A 20,966-nucleotide genomic window follows, 5' to 3' on the forward strand; every position below is an offset into this window, starting at 1 on the left:
CCGATACCTGGCAGATGAAATTTAACATAGACAAATGTAAGGTACTCCATGTAGGGAGCAGAAATATAAAGTACAGGTATTTTATGGGACCTACTGAAATAAAGGTAGCTGATTATGAGAAAGACCTTGGTGTGTATGTTGATGCTTCCATGTCTCATTCTCGCCAGTGCGGGGAAGCAATAAAAAAGGCCAATAGGATGTTGGGGTATATCTCCAGATGTGTGGAGTTTAAGTCAAGAGAGGTAATGCTAAGATTATACAATTCCTTGGTGAGACCTCACCTAGAATATTGTGTGCAGGTTTGGTCACCATATCTTAAAAAGGACATTGCGGCCTTAGATAAGGTGCAGCGTAGGGCCACAAGAATGATTCCTGGTCTTAGAGGAATGTCATACGAGGAAATGTTAGTTGAGCTAAATCTGTTCAGCCTCAAGCAAAGGAGACTGATGGGGGACATGATCCAGGTCTATAAGGTTCTAACAGGTTTGGATGCTGTTCAACCAAATAGTTACTTCAGCATTAGTTCAAATACAAGAACTCATGGCCATAGGTGGAAATTAGCAGGAGAACATTTCAAACTGGATTTAAGGAAGCACTTCTTTACACAGCGTGTAGTCAGAGTATGGAATAGTCTTCCTGATAATGTAGTGCAAGCTGAATCCTTTGGTTCCTTTAAATCAGAGCTAGATAAGATTTTAACAACTCTGAGCTATTAGTTAAGTTCTCCCCAAGCGAGCTCGATGGGCCGAATGGCCTCCTCTCGTTTGTATACAGTAGTTCTCATGTTCTTATGTTCTTATTTGGACTTACAATCCTCTTCATTCGTATGTCTGGAAGTTCATAAGTTGAAGGTTCGTAAGTAGAGGAGCGTCTGTATATGTCTTTGAAACCTGTGGAACTTCCATTTGGATCTCTGGAACCTTAGTGGAACCTCCATTTGTGTTAATGGAAAGCTAGTTCTTTTGCTGTCTAGTAGACCAGAGATTACGAAGGACTGTGCGTGTTCTAACTGGGAGCCCTAGTAATTCCAGCAGGGGTTGTCGCTTTGCCTGGACCTGCAGCATAAGCACCTGTAAACCAAATTACCTGTTTTATAACCCAGTTACAGCTGGGTGCGCTTGCTCGCTGGTCCAGATGAAACCATGAGGTCAGACCCCGTCGCCGTGAGGTCGAGAACGGGATACTCCCCTGAGGTGCAAAAACGGTACAGCTTAGCGCCGCTGAGTCACTGGCAGACTCACCCCCCAGCACAGACACGTAGAGTGCTCCTGATCAAACATGACAGTAAATCTGAGGTCACCTCCAGCATGACACCTTCGCCAGTTATTATCTTTGCCAGGTGGAGACACATTATTTCCTCTAAGCATTTTGAAAAATGAGAGAATAACAACAGGATCCCAATTTAATGTAAAACCCAATTATACAGTGTGATTCCAGTTCTGAATACGCGTTCTAGAGGAACAGTTAAAACGTCTGCCTGCATTCCAGTGACAGTCGAATTGGCATCGGAAAAATTGCTTGAAGACAGTCTTGTTCAGCATTGTTCTTTATTTCTCCTGCGTAGGGAAATCGGATCATTGTGGTCACATGATGCCTTTTACATGCATAAAGCTGAGTGCTCTGCCAAGCTGTGGTACTCAGCAAAGTCACAGAGCACTAAACCTGCATGGAGGATGTCACTTCCACAAAAGATCAGTCTAAGCCATGATGCCAGCTCCTTCTGCGGTCATGTGACTTGGTTGGACCCCAAGTCAAAGGCGAACACTCCACTTACCTTCAGATGCTTTGCAGAATATATTGGGAGGCCTTATTCTGCATATCAGGAGCAGAAAATGGAGACAGACAAGGTGACATCTACCAGTACTTTATCTGCTCACATCCCTTCTGGGTTCCCCTCAGTATATGAGACAGATACGTTAGGGAATTGCTGTTCGGCAGGCTGCCATTTCCCCATAATGTTCTGTTTCTGGAAGCCCATAATCCTTTATAACCCCCATCCCTAAAAATAAATAATAAAAAAATTACTTCAAAGCGTAAAAATGAAATATATAAAAACTCGGCTATATATGTCATATGTAATATGCCGACATCTCTTGACGTATCTGGATCTCTTTCATGTGGAGCCCCCTCTGTTACTCATATGACAAAGACATCCCCAGAGACCCAAGAACACTGCTGCTCCCCGATCCCCCCCATCCTCCCCACGGAGCGATGATGTCAGAACATCTCAAGTGTGCCTCCCCAGCGTGACAGACCCCCGTCAAGCAGCCTTTCAACCCCCGAAACGTCGAATCCCCAGATTTACGCTGAAACGTTGCCCTGTTCCTTTACGGATTTGTTTTCGAGCAGCGTGCTGTTTCCGCTGCCACCAGTCTGGCCTGTTTTCCAGGAGTGACGACGGCCTCCGTTCCTTAGTGAGTGGCAGATGGGAGGGATTGAAGTAGTATCGAATTCTAAAAGGTTGGTGTAGGGCTGAGAAGGGCTGTGGCGAACTTCATGAGAGCGCTTAATTTAAATTATTGTCTCTAGCATAGTCAGATGACAAAATGCAGCTCAGTACGTAGCTCCCATTGCTGTTCTGAAATGTGCCTTTGTTTAGCCACCCAGTTCAATAGCTACCTACTCACTTGCAGTGATCTATCTTCTAACCAATTATCTGGGTTAGCGATGTGGGGGGTGGAGCCTATTCCAGGCACAATGCTCAGGTATACCCTGAAAGGGATGCTGGCTGTCCTCAATATATGTTACACTTTTTATTTTAGAGTATGTTTTTGGGGAAAGTTATGGATTCCTAATTAAAATACAAGGTTGAAGGTATTTTGGGTGCTCCTGGCCAATAATAAAATTTCCTACACGGATACAAAATACCTGAATTTTGTGTGCAGGCACATAATCTTGTTTCACTGCATTTTTAGGCCTTGCTGTGTGTGGTCTGTATCTTTATGTAACCAATCTCTCATCAGTCAAGGTGTGAACATAACATCCCCGTGACTGCCTCAGTTGTGTAACAAGTCCCACAAAGTGGGGGGACACTCTGATAGCTGCTCTGAGCTTGGGAAGGAACATATCAGTCTGGGTATCACATCTGGGTGCTGTAACTCCCATTTACACCTTCCCAGAAGGATACACGTCAACCTGTCTGCAGCAGAAATTACTTCCCATTATGAATCGGGCATAAAGTAGGCCACCTCAATGTGATAGAAGAATTCTGCTTGATGTCTTCTGGGTCTGTGATTTTCTTTCCTGGTGTGTCCTATAGGTAGACTCTACTGATTCGACTGTTCTACTGGAACCTGTTGATTGTTTATAGACCTTGTGAGTCATATCGCAAAGGCGTTACCACGGTAACAGCCTTGCATATTAATATCATAATTAGGCACGTAATTCAGTGTTTTGGGCCATTTTTATATGCCTTAAAGCAGTATTAAATATAAATGTCCTATTATTTCCATGCTTTTTGTAACATTTGTAACATTAACTTTCTTCAATACACTCACCTAAAGGATTATTAGGAACATCTGTTCAATTTCTCATTAATGCAATTAGCTAATCAACCAATCACATGGCAGTTGCTTCAATGCATTTAGGGTTGTGGTCCTGGTCAAGACAATCTCCTGAACTCCAAACTGAATGTCAGAATGGGAAAGAAAGGTGATTTAAGCAATTTTGAGCGCGGCATGGTTGTTGGTGCCAGACGGGCCGGTCTGAGTATTTAACAATCTGCTCAGTTACTGGGATTTTCACGCACAACCATTTCTAGGGTTTACAAAGAATGGTGTGCAAAGGGAAAAACATCCAGTATGCGGCAGTCCTGTGGGCGAAAATGCCTTGTTGATGCTAGAGGTCAGAGGAGAATGGTCCGACTGATTCAAGCTGATAGAAGAGCAACTTTGGCTGAAATAACCACTCGTTACAACCGAGGTATCCAGCAAAGCATTTGTGAAGCCACAACACGCACAACCTTGAGGCGGATGGGCTACAACAGCAGAAGACCCCACCGGGTACCACTCATCTTCACTACAAATAGGAAAAAGAGGCTACAATTTGCACGAGCTCACCAAAATTGGACAGTTGAAGACAGGAAAAATGTTGCCTGGTCTGATGAGTCTCGATTTCTGTTGAGATATTCAAATGGTAGAGTCAGAATTTGGCGTAAACAGAATGAGAACATGGATCCATCATGCCTTGTTACCACTGTGCAGGCTGGTGGTGGTGGTGTAATGGTGTGGGGGATGTTTTCTTGGCACACTTTAGGCCCCTTAGTGCCAATTGGGCATCGTTTAAATGCCACGGCCTACCTGAGCATTGTTTCTGACCATGTCCATCCCTTTATGACCACCATGTACCCATCCTCTGATGGCTACTTCCAGGAGGATAATGCACCATGTCACAAAGCTCGAATCATTTCAAATTGGTTTCTTGAACATGACAATGAGTTCACTGTACTACAATGGCCCCAACAGTCACCAGATCTCAACCCAATAGAGCATCTTCGGGATGTGGTGGAACGGGAGCTTCGTGCCCTGGATGTGCATCCCACAAATCTCCATCAACTGCAAGATGCTATCCTATCAATATGGGCCAACATTTCTAAAGAATGCTTTCAGCACCTTGTTGAATCAATGCCGCGTAGAATTAAGGCAGTTCTGAAGGGGAAAGGGGGTCAAACACCATATTAGTATGGTGTTCCTAATAATCCTTTAGGTGAGTGTATATATACAGTATATACATATAATATACTTGCATTACCATTTCAAATACATGAACCATTGATATTAATCATATTTGCTGTCATTTAGGGAAACAGGAGTATTTAATTTGGCTGTGCACTATAAGAGGTCCTACTGACCTACTTCTAGTATTCTAGTAGAACGGAAAAACAGCTACGATGTACCCTGGCCCCGGGTTTCTGAGCTGGGGAGAGATCTAGGTGAGATAAGGCATACTTGTGTGGTTCCCTCTTTTGCATCATTTTCCCTTCTTCTACCCAGTTATTATGCTCTCTTCACGGTGGCAGGCCCATGTCTCCGCACCCTGCCGGTATTCACCACGTGTTCAGCTCAGCCTCACGCTTACGAGAGCAGATTTCCGTGGCGATAGCAATAAAAATGCAAATAGCGCAGTCAGTGGAGGAATGTATCAGTCAGCCGGCATTCTAAGAGGCTTAAGAGTTTCCCCTGTACACATGCACCTGCGGACCATACCCAGCTGTCCTCGGCGCAGCTCTCGTGTCTGCGCCTTCCGTGCCACGACACGTGGCCTGTCTGCCTTTTTTTTCCCCTGCTCCTGTGTTATCTGCCACCCCTGCAGTCCCCCCCCCCCCCCACCGGCCTCAGAAAACTCACCTTCAAAGCCCCCCCCCCCCCCTCACAGCACCATGCCCTCTGAAGTGTCCTCGATGTGGCAGAAAGCCCTGAAATCACAACTCAATCTCACCCTCCTGGGCAGAGTTTTCAGTCTGTCATGTTCTCCTTCCATTTCCCAGAGTTCTCTGTTGAGTTCTCTGTTTAAGTTCTTTGTTTTTGTTTACACACTGGACGCCCTCTCTGTGGTTGTCCGACTGCCCGGGCCCAGTTGCTGAGGCATGCCATTGATCATGTTTCTTCATCCGTCAGTGACTTCCATGCCCCTGCACCTCCTCCCTCTCCCCTCACCCCCATCCCCAGAGCCAAAATCATTTCTTTTTCTCCCTTCGGTCTTTAGAGCTGGCCTCGGCCTGGACTTGACACAGTTACACGCCGCTCACGATTTTGCTCAAGATCTCTTGTGTTTTGTTTCTTATTTTTTCAATGTTCATGTTCAATTATCATGAAGTAACCCTGTCATTGGTGGGGTCTGTCCAGGGTATGAACAGAAAAACAAATTTGACCATCACGGGGTGGGGTGAAAAAATAAAAATTTCCAATAGCAATTTCCAATAGTGCGGAAAAGTATCTTTGAAATAGGTTAATATTTTCAGGTTCTGCAACGTGATCGAAATTTTCACTTGTCACATCAATGGGCAATATACACTATCCATTATCTATATTCATCGTTGTTGTGTTTGTGCACTTTCACAACATGATAATCACTACAAAATACAAATGTTCAGGTAACGCAGATTTTTACTGGGTATCAGCCATACACATACATTACATCGCTCTGCGGCTCTACGTGCATTACGAATAACCACCTATCACATCAATGCGCAGATCCACTCTACGTATCATTCATATCATAACGCAATGTAAAATTGTTCCTCAGTGCCACCAAAATGAAAAGTATTAAGCATGACAGTCAAAATGGTTAGATACACTATATTACCAAAAATATTGGGACACCTGAATTCAATGATTTGGAGGGGTGTCCCAATATTTCTGGTAAGACCCAGATGGATAAAGTGGTATAGATAATGGATATTGTATATTGCCAGTATGTCAGTGTAAACATGCTCCTGAGCGCCACATTTCTGAATGAGTCGTTTCCCACTTACTCATTGTTACTGACCGATTGTTAGGTTCTTGTATTAAATTGGAACAATTTTACATTGCGTTATGATATGGATGATATGTAGCGTGGATCTTTATTGATGTGACAGGTGAAAACTTCGATCGCGTTGTGGAACCTGAAAATATTAACCTATTTTAAAGATCGTTTGCACGTTTAATAATGAGGTCCAGTGACAACTTTTCCGCACTATTAGAAAATTTTTCACCCCACCCTACTTCACGGCCTTTGATGGAAGTCGTATTGGATATTTCAAATCCAGCCCAAAATCTCTCCAGGCCTAGATCTAAGCCTACATGAGGTCACGCTTTTGAGAAACTATCAATCCAGTGCACATCTCAGTCTCACTTTTCATATAATGCTGGACCTAGAATTCCACTCTCAGCTTTTATACTCTGCAAAGGTTTTTTGTCCAGCTTGGTGGGCACTCTCAGATAAATGTTTAGCGCAGATTCTGCCAAGCACTCAAACGGATGTACTGTACTTAGTGTCCAAACCCCGCCAAACAACACGTCCATGTTATGCATAGCACATTACAATTTTCACAGGCATGATTCTCCAGAATTTTTGTTTTTAAGTAACTCCATATCATGAACATGAACATTTGAATTGTTAAAATATTTGAGAAAAACAAACTCTTTCTACCTTCCTTGCTGTGTCTGTACACTGTCTAATAAGGTGATATGGAAAAGAACAGATGCTAGAGGCATCTTCTGTATGATGGCAGCACATTACAGGGCCATTATGCACGAACATTCACTCTCACAGTCACTAAGGGTGAATTATAGTCAATAATTTATCTTAAATTTAATTCTGAAAGGGGAATCTGAAAGCTGATGTGAAACACGCTGCATTACGTGTTTCAGTGTTTGACATGATTTTGCAGTTTTACTGCATATAATAATGGATGCTATGCTTTGCTGTTCGCTGTCAGTGCCTGCAGTGGTATTGCTTAATAATGCAGTGGTATTGCTTAATAATATGGCTAAAAACAGAAAAAAACCTACTTTTATTCCTATGAGAGTTTGATTTCTTACAGAAAAAAAATATGTGGTAAAATTTGACAGTGCTCTTTTAAGAAGAAATAATAATTTTTATGTGAGTAATTTATGGCACCAAATTTCATATTCTCACATGAAATTGTTTTTTTTTTTTTAAATAGTTAATGCTTTGATATTTTTGGACCCACATAAACTAAGGAATTGAATAAGGTTTCCAGGAGGCGTGTTTTCTATGGCATCATCTAACATACAGGACACAAATCAGCGTAAACACAGCCACACGTGTAGGGAAAGTTGGTCTGGTGTTTATTTTGGCCCTTTGGCCTCACGCCTCTGGGACCCGGGCTCGAGTCTCTGCCATGGGCCCATGTGTGTGCATGTTCTCTGCATCGTGTCATGGTGTTTCCACCAGCTTCTCTGGTTTCCCCACAGAGTCCAAGAACGTGTTTAGGTGAACTGGAGCTATCATACTGTCTATAGGTGTGAATAGTGAGTGTGCCATACGATGAGCTGTTTCCTGCCTCTGGGATAAGCTCTGGACCCTGAATAGCACAAGCGGTTACAGAAGATGGATGGATGGTTGGGTTTGAGACTTATGAAGAGTTTGACTGGCTCAGGCTAGATCACGGGTTGATATCACACTTTACTCTGAACATAAGAATGCTGGAAGATCTTCTGCCTTCTGTTGGCTCCTGACAAATTTTGGTCTCCATGGTGCTTCCCCCCCACTTTTCCCCACTTAAATCGTATTGAAAAATGCAGGGTGTTTTAAATCCGCAGTGGAGGAAATGAGCTTTGTGACTTGACAGCCATGAGATCTGTCGAGTTCTTCATTCAATTACAATATTACGGTGGATATGTGTGTAGCGGGATTTGGGGTCACCCATTGCAGCTTTCAATTTGCACATTAACTGTTTAAGAGAGCTGGCTGTTTACTCAGAAAATTTAGGTTAAGTGCACAGCTGCAGGGCCGTCAGCCTGCCATTTTTCAATTCTGAAATCCATTAACTTCCCTGGATTGTCCAGTTACTCGTTTAGAATATTTACTTTTGCACTGGTCTAGCTAAATGTCTCCAAAGGACAAGGGCAAAGCTGTAAATGCGTTACATTATAGAAAAAAATGGAGGAGGCATGAAATGTGGTCATAGAAAGTCTTGGGACACTTCAGTTATAACAAAAAACATTGTTTTACTCATTTGTTTACAAAAATATTTATCACGTTAGAAACAATGGTAACACTTTACTTAAGGGGACAGGAATACTTAGTAGTAACTCAATTACTACTGAAGTACAAATCATGAATAAATATAGAAGCCACTTGAGATAAAAGACGTGTCACATTCAGTATGATGAACAAACAAAAGATCAGTATTTTACTTGTGTTATTCATTACTTGTTTCTTCCTGTAAATCCTTCAATAATTCCTTCAACAGTTCAAAAAGATGTACCAGATTCACAGATCTGTTAGTTGTTACAGCAGGGCATAACGAAGGAAAGACATGATCCACGGAGCTGCTCGCCACAAACAAAACACTTCATTAAACTCACAAAAATGGGGTCAAAACCAGAACAGGTAATACGAGAAACTAACCACATTATTACACAAATTAATCACAAAATAAATGAACACTAACCAGGAAAGCAGAGCAAAATTAGGAGCAGGACTGGGAGACAAATACCCAGTAACCATTACAACAAGTGACAAAGAAAATGATCAAAGTCAGGCACTTAGATATATAGATAACATGGACTAAAAAGGGGCAAGTGTGGGCTATATGGAACTAGGGGCAACAAGGAGCTGGTGAGGGCAATTAACGGATACAATAGGTAAAAACAACAAAGGAAACTAAAACAAGGGTAACTGAAAATAATACAACCAGGGAGCAAACACGAGGAATTGTAACTTTGTTGAAGCACATTTTAATTTAATTATATCATTCAGTCTTTTTGGGGACACACCTATCATCAGTTAAAGTTACTTCGATTAACTCCAAATAAAGTTTATTGGTACTAGTAGGATTTTACTGACATTTACTCAGTTGTATCATACAGCAAATGCCACGGTTCACAGAGAGCTTACAAAGCATCAAAGAGAACTCACCGCTGAAAGGTATCAGTCAGGAGAAGGGAACAAAAATTTTCCACGGCATTTGATAAACCATGGAACACGGTGAGGACTGGAGAAAATATGGGACAACAGTGACGTTACCGAGAACTGGACAGCTCTTCAAAATTTGTGAAAAGACAAGATGAAAACTGGCCAGGGAGGCTGCCAAGAGGCCTACAGCAACACTGAGGGAGCTGCAGGAATTTCTGGCAAGTACTGGTTGTTTACTACATGTGACAACAATCTCCCGTATTCTCCATATGTCTGGACTAGTGTCGCAAGACAGAAGCCTTTTCTTACAAAGAAAAACATCCAGGTCTGGCTACATTTTGCAAAAAAATACATCATCTTCCGAAAGCATGTGGAAAAATGTGTTGTTATGGTCTGATGAAACCAAGGTTAAACTTTTTGGCCGCAAATCCAAAAAGTATGTTTGACGCAGAAACAACACTGCGCATCACCAAAAGAACACCACACCCACGGTGAAGCATGGTGGTGTCCGCATCATGCATACTTTGGTCAAGGTGGAGGGAATTATGAACAGTTCCAAATACCAGCAAATTTTGGCCCAAAACCTTCAAGTCTCTGCAAGAAAGCTGAAGATGAAGTAATTCACCTTTCAGCACGACAATGACCCCAAGCATACATCCAAATCAACAAAAGAATGGCGTCATCAGAAGAAAATTGTGAAGAAGGTTTGGAATGTCCCAGCCAGAGCCGAGACCTAAATCCAACTGAAAATCTGTGGGGTGACCTGAGGACGGCTGTGCACAAGATATACTCTTGAAATCTGACAGATTTGGAGCCATTTTGAGGATAGATACAGTATGGACCTGCTTAGGACTATTCCAACAGCTCCTGAGCACCAAAGTCCCTCATACACACAACGGTGGCACACAAGCAATGTCATTCCACTGGCTGAATGGTAATGTAAATTTGGTAGCTTATTTATAGAGGGAATTGGTGTTTTATCTCATATCTGAATAAGAAATAATGATCGATAGCTACAGGGAGGGAAAGATGAATGTATTTGGGAGTAGGCCCGCTTTGAATATTACATCTCTGTTTATGTTAGTGAGATACTCGGCCATATGATTTAGCTCCCAATGAATATGTTATGATTAGTTTGTTGACAGAATTTAAAGAGATTCTTGTGTGTGGAGGGAAGAAAGCGTTTGTAAAATACATGGTGTTTCCTGGTTCCATAGATATATTGTAGGGCTGCAATGAATAATCAATAACATAGATAATATTCGGTAGCAAAAATAGTTCGCAAACAAATTTTGTCACAGATTGGTTGCCTCTTTGCAATTTGCTTTGTAAATTGTGTATAATGACATCACCACCTAGCAACATTAACATTGGTGTGTTATGTCTAGCAGATACTTCACTTTACTGTGTGAGGGCAAAGGTATTGAAACAAACACAAATACAACCAGTTTAGTAAATTGGGTAAACTTCTCTAAATAGTTTTGAAGTTGTTACTAGACTTGGATAGTATTACAGTAATGCAGTATACCGTAGTATTTTGAACTTTTGCAAATGCAATTTTATCGGCACAATTATAAAATGCTTGAATAGTGTTGCTCTAAAAAGACATAGACAAAGTACTGTACATACTGCGGTATATAGTATAATCGTTAACAGGCTATAGGTGGTAGGGATGGTGGATCTCTTTTTGTGTCACTTTTACATTTGCATTTTCACTCAAAACTATTTGTTTTGGCCCAACTAACAAATGATCACCTGATCACATAATTAATCGATTATTAAAATAATTATTTATTTGCAACCCGATAGATAGATAGAAACTTTCCCTTTATTATTTCTAAAACTACACAGCATCACTTGATATGTCTTGTATTTTGTTTGGTTACGTATGTTAAGGTTTGGGCTGGGTAGGGGTTAAAGGTTGCCATTGTTGGGATTAGGGTTTTTCCCACAGAAATGAATGGTCCCCACAAAGATATGAAAACAAACGTGTGTGTGTGTGTCTGTGTTTGTGTGTGTGTATGTCTATGTGTTTGTATGTTTCAGCTATGTTTTATATGGGTCGATCAGTATAAAATTAAAATTTTCTTCTGATGCCTTTACCCAGACAAAAACAGCAGCAATTCCATAATCTAGAAATTCCTCTGTTCATCAACAAGGGCAAACTGTGGCCTGTAGCAGACAGAGTCCTGTTCCAAGATTAGTTTAAATTAGCTAATTCTGTGAGACCTCAGTTATTAGGTTTAATTGAGCTTTGTGGATTGAGTCCTGGAATCGCCTCTAAGGAGACATACCATGAAAATGAATTTTCTTGGACTCATTATGTTGCCTGTGGTCTTTCATTGGTCCGGTATCTGTGGCAGGCTCCATGCAATATTCAATCCTTGATTTAAAAGATCTCCAGACATATTGTAACTGTATACACCAGGGCTCTCCAAGTCTGCTCCCGGAGAGCTACTATCCGGTACGTTTTCAATCTTAAATGGCTTGTGATGAGCCACACCCATTCCTGGTATTTATCTGAAAACCGGTGTGGGTCATCAGAAGCCTGTTCTGATATCCTGTATTCTGATTGGTTCCGCTGGTGTGGGAGGAGTCTTGTGGCCCTTATACATTTGCTGCTGACTGTGAATTGGAAGCTGCAGGCTTTGCATTGTTTATCATCTGTGGAGGGTGGGGGTCAGAAGTGGCGTAAGATGTCAGCAAGTGGTCAATTTATGCCAAGTGAGGAAGAGAACACGCCAAATAGCCATCTTACTAATCTCCCCCACAGTCCTTATGACATATTGATATCGCTAAAGTCATGGAGACTGGGTGGGATTTGTTGCAGGATTAGACAATAGTTGGCGCCCAGGGAACAATCGGGACGTGACGTCTCCTTTGTGTGACTCATAAGTGGATGTTGCCGCCGTGTGGATGCACGCGCTCCGCCGCTGCGTCTCTGACAGGGGCCGCATGCAGCAGGCAGCTGTTGCAGCAGATGAGCTGCCCTGGGGTTAATAACGGAGCGCGGCTCAGCAACTGCGTGGGGAGTTCTGCGTCTGTCTTTCATTTCACTTCTTGCTTGAGAGTGAAGACAGAGGCAGCTCGTTTTGTTCCTGACGTAACTAATTTTGATATCCTTCCTCTCACTATGCTTCGGTCGTAAGGATTTGAATGCTGTTCTGGATTTAGGAGCCACTGTTAATATAATTTATTGTTCACAGTATTTCTTCACCTGAGTTTCTTTCTAATTAGCTTGGCATTTTAAATGGTTCCTTCAGGCTCCTGCACCTACCTGCAGACATCAGCAGGAGAATGGCAGCTCAATAATTAAGCCTAAGTGACATCCCTTACAATAAAATTAGCACCAAGCTAACTCAACCTGATGCGGGAAATGGGATAGATTGAACACTGACCTGTTAAGGCCTTCAACAGAAATATGATGATATTTTGTGTTTGTGTTTGTTACTATAATCCTCCTGAACATCAAAATGGTAACTATGAATCAGAGAAGCAAGGGATACCTAAATAACTTAATAAACATTTTGACTAACATTATACGCAGGATACATAGGAATACAGTCAGCCCTTCATATCCGTGGGTTACACATCCGCAGATTCAACCATCCCTGGATCTCTCTCTCTCTATAAAAATAAGTGTGTGTGTGTGTGTGTATGTAGACACACACACACACACACACACACGCACGTAGGGTAAACATATCCTTATGGGGACCGCTCATTCATTTCAATCGGAAAAATGCTAACGCTAACTATGACAACCTTAACCCCTACCCTGCCGTAACCATAACCAAAAGTAACCTAACAAAATACAAGAGTTTTTGCATTTTTAGTTTTTTCATAGCAGTCACTGATTTTTATAAAATAGAGTTTTCCCTTATGGGGACCAGGAAACCGGTCCCCATAAGGGAAAAAATACAGATATTTATCATGTTATGGGGATAGGTAAACCCGCTCACACACACACACACAGGTTTGTGATTATATCTTTGTGGGGACTCTCCATTCATTTCTATGGGGAAAACTCTATACCCAACATGAGAACTTTAACCCCTACCCAGCCCTAGCCTTATCTATAATTAATCAAACAAAGAACAGGTAAAGTGGGAAAAAATTTTGCCATTTTGCCTTCTAGTGCCCATTGAAACATTAACCAAATGTACTTAACCCACATACTGTATGATACCTTTCTGCAATCCTTAAGATGTCTACTTATCACATCAAAAGAAAAAAATGAAATTTCTTGCTTATGGGGGCCGTGATACAGGTCTATACACTCCCTGCAATTGTCATCAATTGTCTGCTTAATCCCAACTGGGGTCGCAAGGGACAATGTCTCCCTGTCCCGGGAACAATGGGTGCAGGCAGGAACAAACCCTGGGCAGTCGCCAACACACCGGAAGGCTGCACACACTCACATTATTTAATACATCAATATTAAATATAGGAGCAATCCATCAATACTGAATCATTTTTGAAGTGTTTTGCCAGTTTAATAGACAAAACAGCTCAAGGAACAGTTGAACATTAATTGTTGATTAATTTTTATCAAATTAAAATATAATTAATAAATAATTCAAAAATAGTCATTGAAAAAACTCAAAATCCATTACATTTAATTTCATTATAGATTTTGTTTTGTAGAAAATACCTAAACCAATACATGTAAAGCTTATACTAACACTGCCCCTTCACCTCTCTAACCTTCTTTTCCACCTCTCTGCCTTAGTGCCATCATACACTAAAACAATTTAACAAATTCAAGTTGGCAATTTTTTCCCATTTCATAAATAAATAAATATAATTATTTATATATTATGTATAGTTACTGAATATATCTGCTGTTCAGACCTTTCATGCCAGGTTTTAGCCAAACAAAGGACAGTTATGGGGTTCAGAGACGCCCATTTAGCCTTCAGCAAAACGCAACCTTTCTTGGTCCACAGAATTTTCCAACAGGACATTTTTGTTGGGGCTTTCGTCATTTCTTGGAAAGGCATGTATAAGAAATGCAAGAAGAAACGCAAATATTAAGCCCAAACATTTATAAGTCAAAATGCTGCTGACTTTTAGACAGTTCAGTATTCTCTGTCTGATGTAGAATGCATACCAGTATTCATAAGGATAACATGAAGATTTCAACCTGGAAGCTCAAAGTCATGCTATTTGTTTTTAGAAGTATGACATTATTTTTATACACTTATTGGCATAGACCATCATTCTCCTGCAACAGAATAGGTTGACTTTGTCATGGCTCTATGCCGTTTTATGACCTGTTAGATATTCTGGATTCTGATTGGCTTAATTGGTGTGGGAGGAGTCCCACAGTTGAAGTCCCAACTGCTGTAAATTGGAAGCTGCACTATTTACATTGTTTTTCCTTGGGGGTGGGGGGGAGGCATAATATGGACAGGATATGGGTGCTGCCACATATGTCGGATGCCAAGTGTGGAAGAGAGCGAGCCAAATAGCTGTTGGCCGACAGTAACGTGTGCGGTCAGTGTTTGCAGTATGAAAGGCCGTTGTGCAGAGAGATGAATGTCAGGGTTGGGCATCGCTGACGACTTGGGGTGATGTTGTCACAAGAAGTGCGGCCGAGCATTCAATTTGCGGCCTCTTAGGGGAAAAGGAGACGTTTCGATTAAACAGTGCCTTACTGTCCTGACAGCTGCCACCAGAAAGTGCCGGAGGAATATGTGAGGAATAGTTAGCACCATCCAATTCTGAGTACAAAAAAATCCCCATTTTATTAGACCTGGCTTAGATCCCAAGAGTTAGTTGCTCTTGGCTCTGTGGTTGTTTTTACTGATGCACTGTCCATGTGTTTATGTTCAATGTATTTGTAAGTTGTTGTGTAAGCATAAGACTCACAAATCATATTGTTCAGCACTTTGCTGACTGCGGTCGTTTTAAATGTGCTTTATAAATAAACTTGAACTTGAACTCTTTGAGGAATGTAGGAGCTGCAGAACTTCTCATGAAGGTTTAGATCTGTTGACTGGAGAGGCCACAGGAGAAATATGACTTATCAGATGGGATTGTCTCTTCCAGTACTCAGACGTCCACCAGGTTATGCATATTTTTGGATTGGCCTTGGATTCCAAATGCCAGCCCCCGCTATAAACTCCAGCTTTGTGTCACTATGTAAATTTTTTTTGTTTTTTTCTTGAGACCGGCTCACAGAAATACTGAATCAGTTCTGTGGTAATTTTACATCTGTATTCCATGATGTGTGGCCCTTAATAAGTGTCCGTCTATCCCTGTCAGTGAGCTTTTACTTGCGACTTACTCTTTGCTGATGCAGGTTGTCCATGAGTGCTGTATGCTATCATGGTTGCTGAGACTGGAGTCACTGAAGCATTAAATCGTGTTGCGGGTTTTGTGACCGATGCACCTGCAATACAAACAGTGACTCTTTGGCCTCTTAGAAGCTCTTGGTTTCCTCATTGTTCTGAAATCTCAAACATCAATGTGCTGATTGTCGTACCACATTCAACCCCAGGCCTTAGTAGCTATACTTGTACAGTCATGCACTGCCTAATGACATACTGACATTCCGGTCATCGACGGACCCCATATACAACACTGGTCCCGTAGGATTGTAAGACAGCTGAAAAATTCCTCTCGTCTTTTGTGGTGATGCTGGTGTATAAGACCTATCGGCCGTAATAGAAGTAAGGCACATACAATTATGTAAAGTACATAAGAGTTGATAATGACAAAAAACAATATTTACTATACTGTAATTTTTGTCGTTATTTAGGCTACAGCCGCTACACCATTTAGCCTACGTGTGTAGTAAGCTACACCATCTAGGTTTGATGTTCGCTCTATGGTAAAATTGTCTGACGACGCATCTCTCAGAACATATCCTGGTCGTTAAGCGACACATGATTATAACTATGATGTATTTACTCTGAAGTCCTATTTCATATGGTTTTTCCAATATTTTGCCCAGATGTAATGTGATTTTTGACAATAAGTGCATAAGCGGTTGCCTGGGTAACCGCAGGAGTTCAGCCCGCGTGTCTGGGATGTGGTTGATCTCTGTGGAGAAAGGCCAGGTTGGCGGCAATGCCCCCAGTGTGTCGGGAAGGGCCTTGGGGGGCTCGTGTCTTCAGGCAGAGTATCCTAGACAGTCAGGTTCTGTTTCACGGTGCAGCGTTAGGTGTCGGTGCATTTTATACATGGGTACGACCTGTCAACAAAAGAAACACAATGCTGAAGAGCAGCTAACAAATGAGATAAAAGACAAAGAAATGGACCACCTTTGAAACCACTGCTACCCAAGTCAACTTATCTAACGGCACAAACATGTTATGAGCAAAATGTCCCTAATGCCAGTTTTTCCTGTTGTTTAACAGTTTTCTTTAGAGAAGCACTAAAGAAATATGACTGACCACAACCAGTGGAAGTGAATGAAATGTTTGTATTTATCTTGTAAATTGCCGTCACTGTTACCATTCTTCAAATACTAACAAAGTAAATAATTATGTATGTGAAACGATGCTTGCTAGATCCTGGGCTTGAATTTTTCAACTCATGCTCATTTTCTTATCCTGGGTTTATGTTGGGTGGGTAATTCAAGACTATAAAGTAAAACTCCAGACCAAGTTTTTGTTTCAACCAACCAGTTGAGTACTCTCTGACTGTGACTCTTCATACTCAGCTGGCAGTTGAAACGAAATCTTGGTCTGGACTTTTACTCTCTGGACCTGAACTACCCACCTCTGGTGTGCCTGTCTCTGCCAGCTGTCCAAAGTCATGCAGTTTAGGTAAATTGGGGTCTCTCACCTTGCCCAATGTCCCCAGCCCTGTTCCCTGTGCTTCTCTGGGTAGGCTCCAGGCTCACCGCAACCCTGCCTTGGATGAGCCAATATAGAAAATGGATGGATAGATGGATGGCATATATCAGCCCTGTGTTGGCTTCAAAAATGGTATGGCAGCAAAAAAGTAATAAAAAGAAATTAAGTGATATTAATACTTAAAGTAATATTTGGCTTGTCCTTGGAATAATCCTTTTAAAATCACAAGTGCTATCAAGTATATATTTTTATGCTGATTTCTGTTTAAGGCAAGTGGTCTCTTTTGAAGTGCTACTCAGATTTTAAGATTTATTTTTGACTTTGGGTAACAATAATTCTCAGTCAGCACGTGTCTGTATAGCCATATCACACGCACGCACACACACACACACACACTTACGCACACACACACACGCACACACAGACACGCGTGCACGCATGAGCCCTTGGCCTGGCTTAGACGCTGGCCGTATCTTTGCCACATCTGACAGGTGGCAGGGGGTTTTGGGAACAGGCTTAGACGAGTCCTGAGTCAGCAGTGAGGGCCGCGTCACCCCACCCTTCTCCGGGCCGCCGGCTGTGTAGGATATGTGTAAGAGCGGAGGAGACATGCCAGTTTGCTGGTCTGGAAAATTACATTAAAACCTGCCGGCCTCATTCCCCGTCTCTCATTTATTTCATCCCATCTTTCCCTCTGTAAAACATTTTTAACCAGTGAAATTACAGTCCCTGAGCGGCCTTATTCTGAGGACCTGAGCTGTGAAGAAGAAACTAGACAAAGGGTTATAAATACGCAGATGAATTGGAGACTGTCTGCTGGTCCCTGAGTTTGAGCAGAGTCTGAGGGAAGGGCCTCTTCTCCTCTTCACATCAGACCCCGGCGGTTTGTGCGAAGGCCTGCTTGTTTACACAGAATAATCCAGCTGTAATTGAGGATTATCAGTTTGCTCATTCCCCTCCTATTTAATCTTTTCCTTCACAAAATACATAATAAGCACCAGTGTCACAATTAAAGTTGTTTTATATGTGAAAGTCTCTTGACTTTGCTAAGCTTACATTTTCACCCTACAGTAGATAATGTAATTGGATCCCGCATGTTTTAGATATTATCATTGGGTAAATGAATGACACTTCTGGATTTCTTTATTTTCTCGTTGTCAAATTTTTTTCTGGCTTGCTAGTATTTCTAATAAGTAATCAATAAATGATTACTTCGTATGCAAGAAATCACTATTAATTGTCCCAGGCTTCAGAAAGGTAAAATCTAGTCAAGTAAATTAAATTTTATCTGAGATTGTATTAGACATAAGGTATAATGGAATACCTTTTTACTTATTACTTTTTTGGAAATCAGGGTTGTCAAAAGTACAGATGTCCGAGAATGACTCCTAAATTGCATCGAAAATTTAAATGGGTGTTATTATTGTTTTATAAGAATAGTATATGAATAGTCTAACTGGGGTTAAGGTTATAAGTAAAATAATATAAATTTACAATCAATTTATGCAAATTTGCATTTATGCAATGTAATCCTTACAGATATTAGACATTAAGATGCTAGCAAATACCAAAATGCCAAAAGTTACATGTTTAATATCATATTGGGCTTGCGCCTTGAATTACATGCATTCAGCGAGTACCATGAGGCTCCCAGTGTAAACGCAAAGCCTGCTGATATACTGCAGTACCATGGGACATGCCTCTGGACAGTGTAAGAGCGCGCCTCTGCGTGTCCAGCAGTGAAAAAGCAGAAAGACCCCCCCCCCCCACCCTGCTCTCCCCTGCCAGCCAGACAATGGCTGACAGTTATCAAGCCCAGCCAGCCCCACACACTAAGTCATTAACAAACCGGCGTGAAAGCCGCATTATTATACAGCCTTTCATTGGGGGAGCCAGGCTCCGCACCACTGACAGGGATACCTCCTGTACCGCTGTACGGAAAAGGAGGATTAAGGCCCCCGCCCATCCACTTCCCGTTCCCGGCACCTGCCGTCATGAGTGGGAACACTGATCGCGATGGGAGGTGATGGGACAGGTTTTCATACGCTCTCTGGTCAGAGTGTTTGCTAAGCCAAATCTCTTTCTCTCTCTCCCTGAAGAAACTGCCTTCATTATCGCTAAATTGCACCCTCCCCTTGACAAACACACACTTGTGTATTTAAGCTTAATAATGGATGGCAGGCCGAGGAGAGATGCAGCGTGAAGGCAGGCCAAGGAGAGACACAGTATGAAGGCAGGCTGACGAGAGACGCAGTGTGAAGGCAGGCCAAGGAGAGACGCAAAGTAAAGGCAGGCCGATGAGAGACGCAATGTGAAGGCAGGCCAAGGAGAGACGCCAAGTGAAGACAGGCCAAGGAGAGACGCAAAGTGAAGGCGGGCCGAGGAGAGACGGAATGTGAAGGCAGGCCGAGGAGAGACGCCGTGTGAAGGCAGGCCGAGGAGAGATGCAGTGTGAAGGCTGACCAAGGAGAGACGCAATTTGAAGGCAGTCCAAAAGTACAGTGTGAAGGCAGGCCAAGGAGTGATGCAGTGTGAAGGCAGGGCTTTGGGGGGCGGGCCAGTTCAGTCCTGCCTAGTCTCTTTTTCTAAACAAAGCTGCTTCAGCCTCCCTTCCATCATTTTGTCACCTTAGCTTGAGTATCTCCAGAAGCAGGCCTCAGATGCTCCCCCTGGATTCCGTTTCCCATCTGGTTACTTACGTCTGCAAGAAACCCAGTGTTTTACATGCTGCTCAAGCACAGCCCTGCTTATCCTACCAGCTACACCCCCCATGCCTGCTCTCACCACCCCCACCCCCGGTGACCTGGTCCCTTTTCATGGCATCACTCTGCAGAGGATGTTTACTCTAACGGGAGAGTGGCACAGACAGACTGCGACGTGATGCAGCAGACGCCGGTTTCTCCGGAGCGCGGGGCTCGCTGAGCGCGAGATGCAAACTCGGAGCTTTGGCAGCCAGACACAGATTTACTGAGGTAAATACTTCTCCTTCACGGTGATGAATGGGGAGCGAGCAGGGACAGGATTGAGGCAGAACAAAGCAAAACTCAAAGCGGTGCTGGATATAGAGGGTAAACAAATTCAAGTCGGGTCGAACACTAGTAACCAACGTTAATAGGGGTGAACCTGAACAGGACAGACTAAGTTGTAGCCGCTTCAATGCTGATTCCTCCCCCCCAGGAAGAAAGTGCCCCCCTTTGACAGCTGTACCCATCATTCACGCTTCCTGCACACTGCACAGTCCTGCGCCCTCTCCCTCTGACTCTGCTCTCCCTAGGACATGCCTTCTCCCCTTCCCCACTCCTGTTTCCTCCTCTGACTCCTGCTGTTTAGCCCTGCTCTCCACTGGATATGCCCACTCCTCTCCCCTACACCTGTTTCCGCATCTCAATCCTGCTGCGTAGCCCTGTGCTCTCTAAAACACACTTTCTCCTCTTTCTCACTCCTGTCTACTCCTCTGACCCCTACTGTTTGGCCCTGCTCTCCCCAGGACACACCTTTCCCCCCCTCCATCTCCTCCTCTGACTCCTGCTTTTTGGCCCTGCTCTCCCCAGGACATGCCTTCTCCTCTTCCCC

The 20,966-nt window shown here is 42.7% G+C and overlaps 1 protein-coding gene across 7 annotated transcripts in view; it reads left to right on the plus strand.

Annotated features, from left to right (window-relative positions):
- Nucleotides 1-20,966, plus strand: part of LOC111853264 (protein ELFN1-like) — a 137,454-nt gene that overhangs the window by 87,516 nt on the left and 28,972 nt on the right. The window contains exon 3 of one of the 7 annotated variants that reach the window (XM_072705076.1): nt 17,428-17,525. The exons of the other annotated variants lie outside the window; for them this stretch is intronic. The gene's annotated coding sequence lies outside the window, so the exon portion shown is untranslated. The remainder of the gene's footprint in view (nt 1-17,427; nt 17,526-20,966) is intronic. 7 annotated transcript variants of the gene reach the window in all.

Source organism: Paramormyrops kingsleyae, chromosome 22 (assembly GCF_048594095.1).
Source record: "Paramormyrops kingsleyae isolate MSU_618 chromosome 22, PKINGS_0.4, whole genome shotgun sequence".
Lineage (NCBI taxonomy): Eukaryota > Metazoa > Chordata > Actinopteri > Osteoglossiformes > Mormyridae > Paramormyrops > Paramormyrops kingsleyae.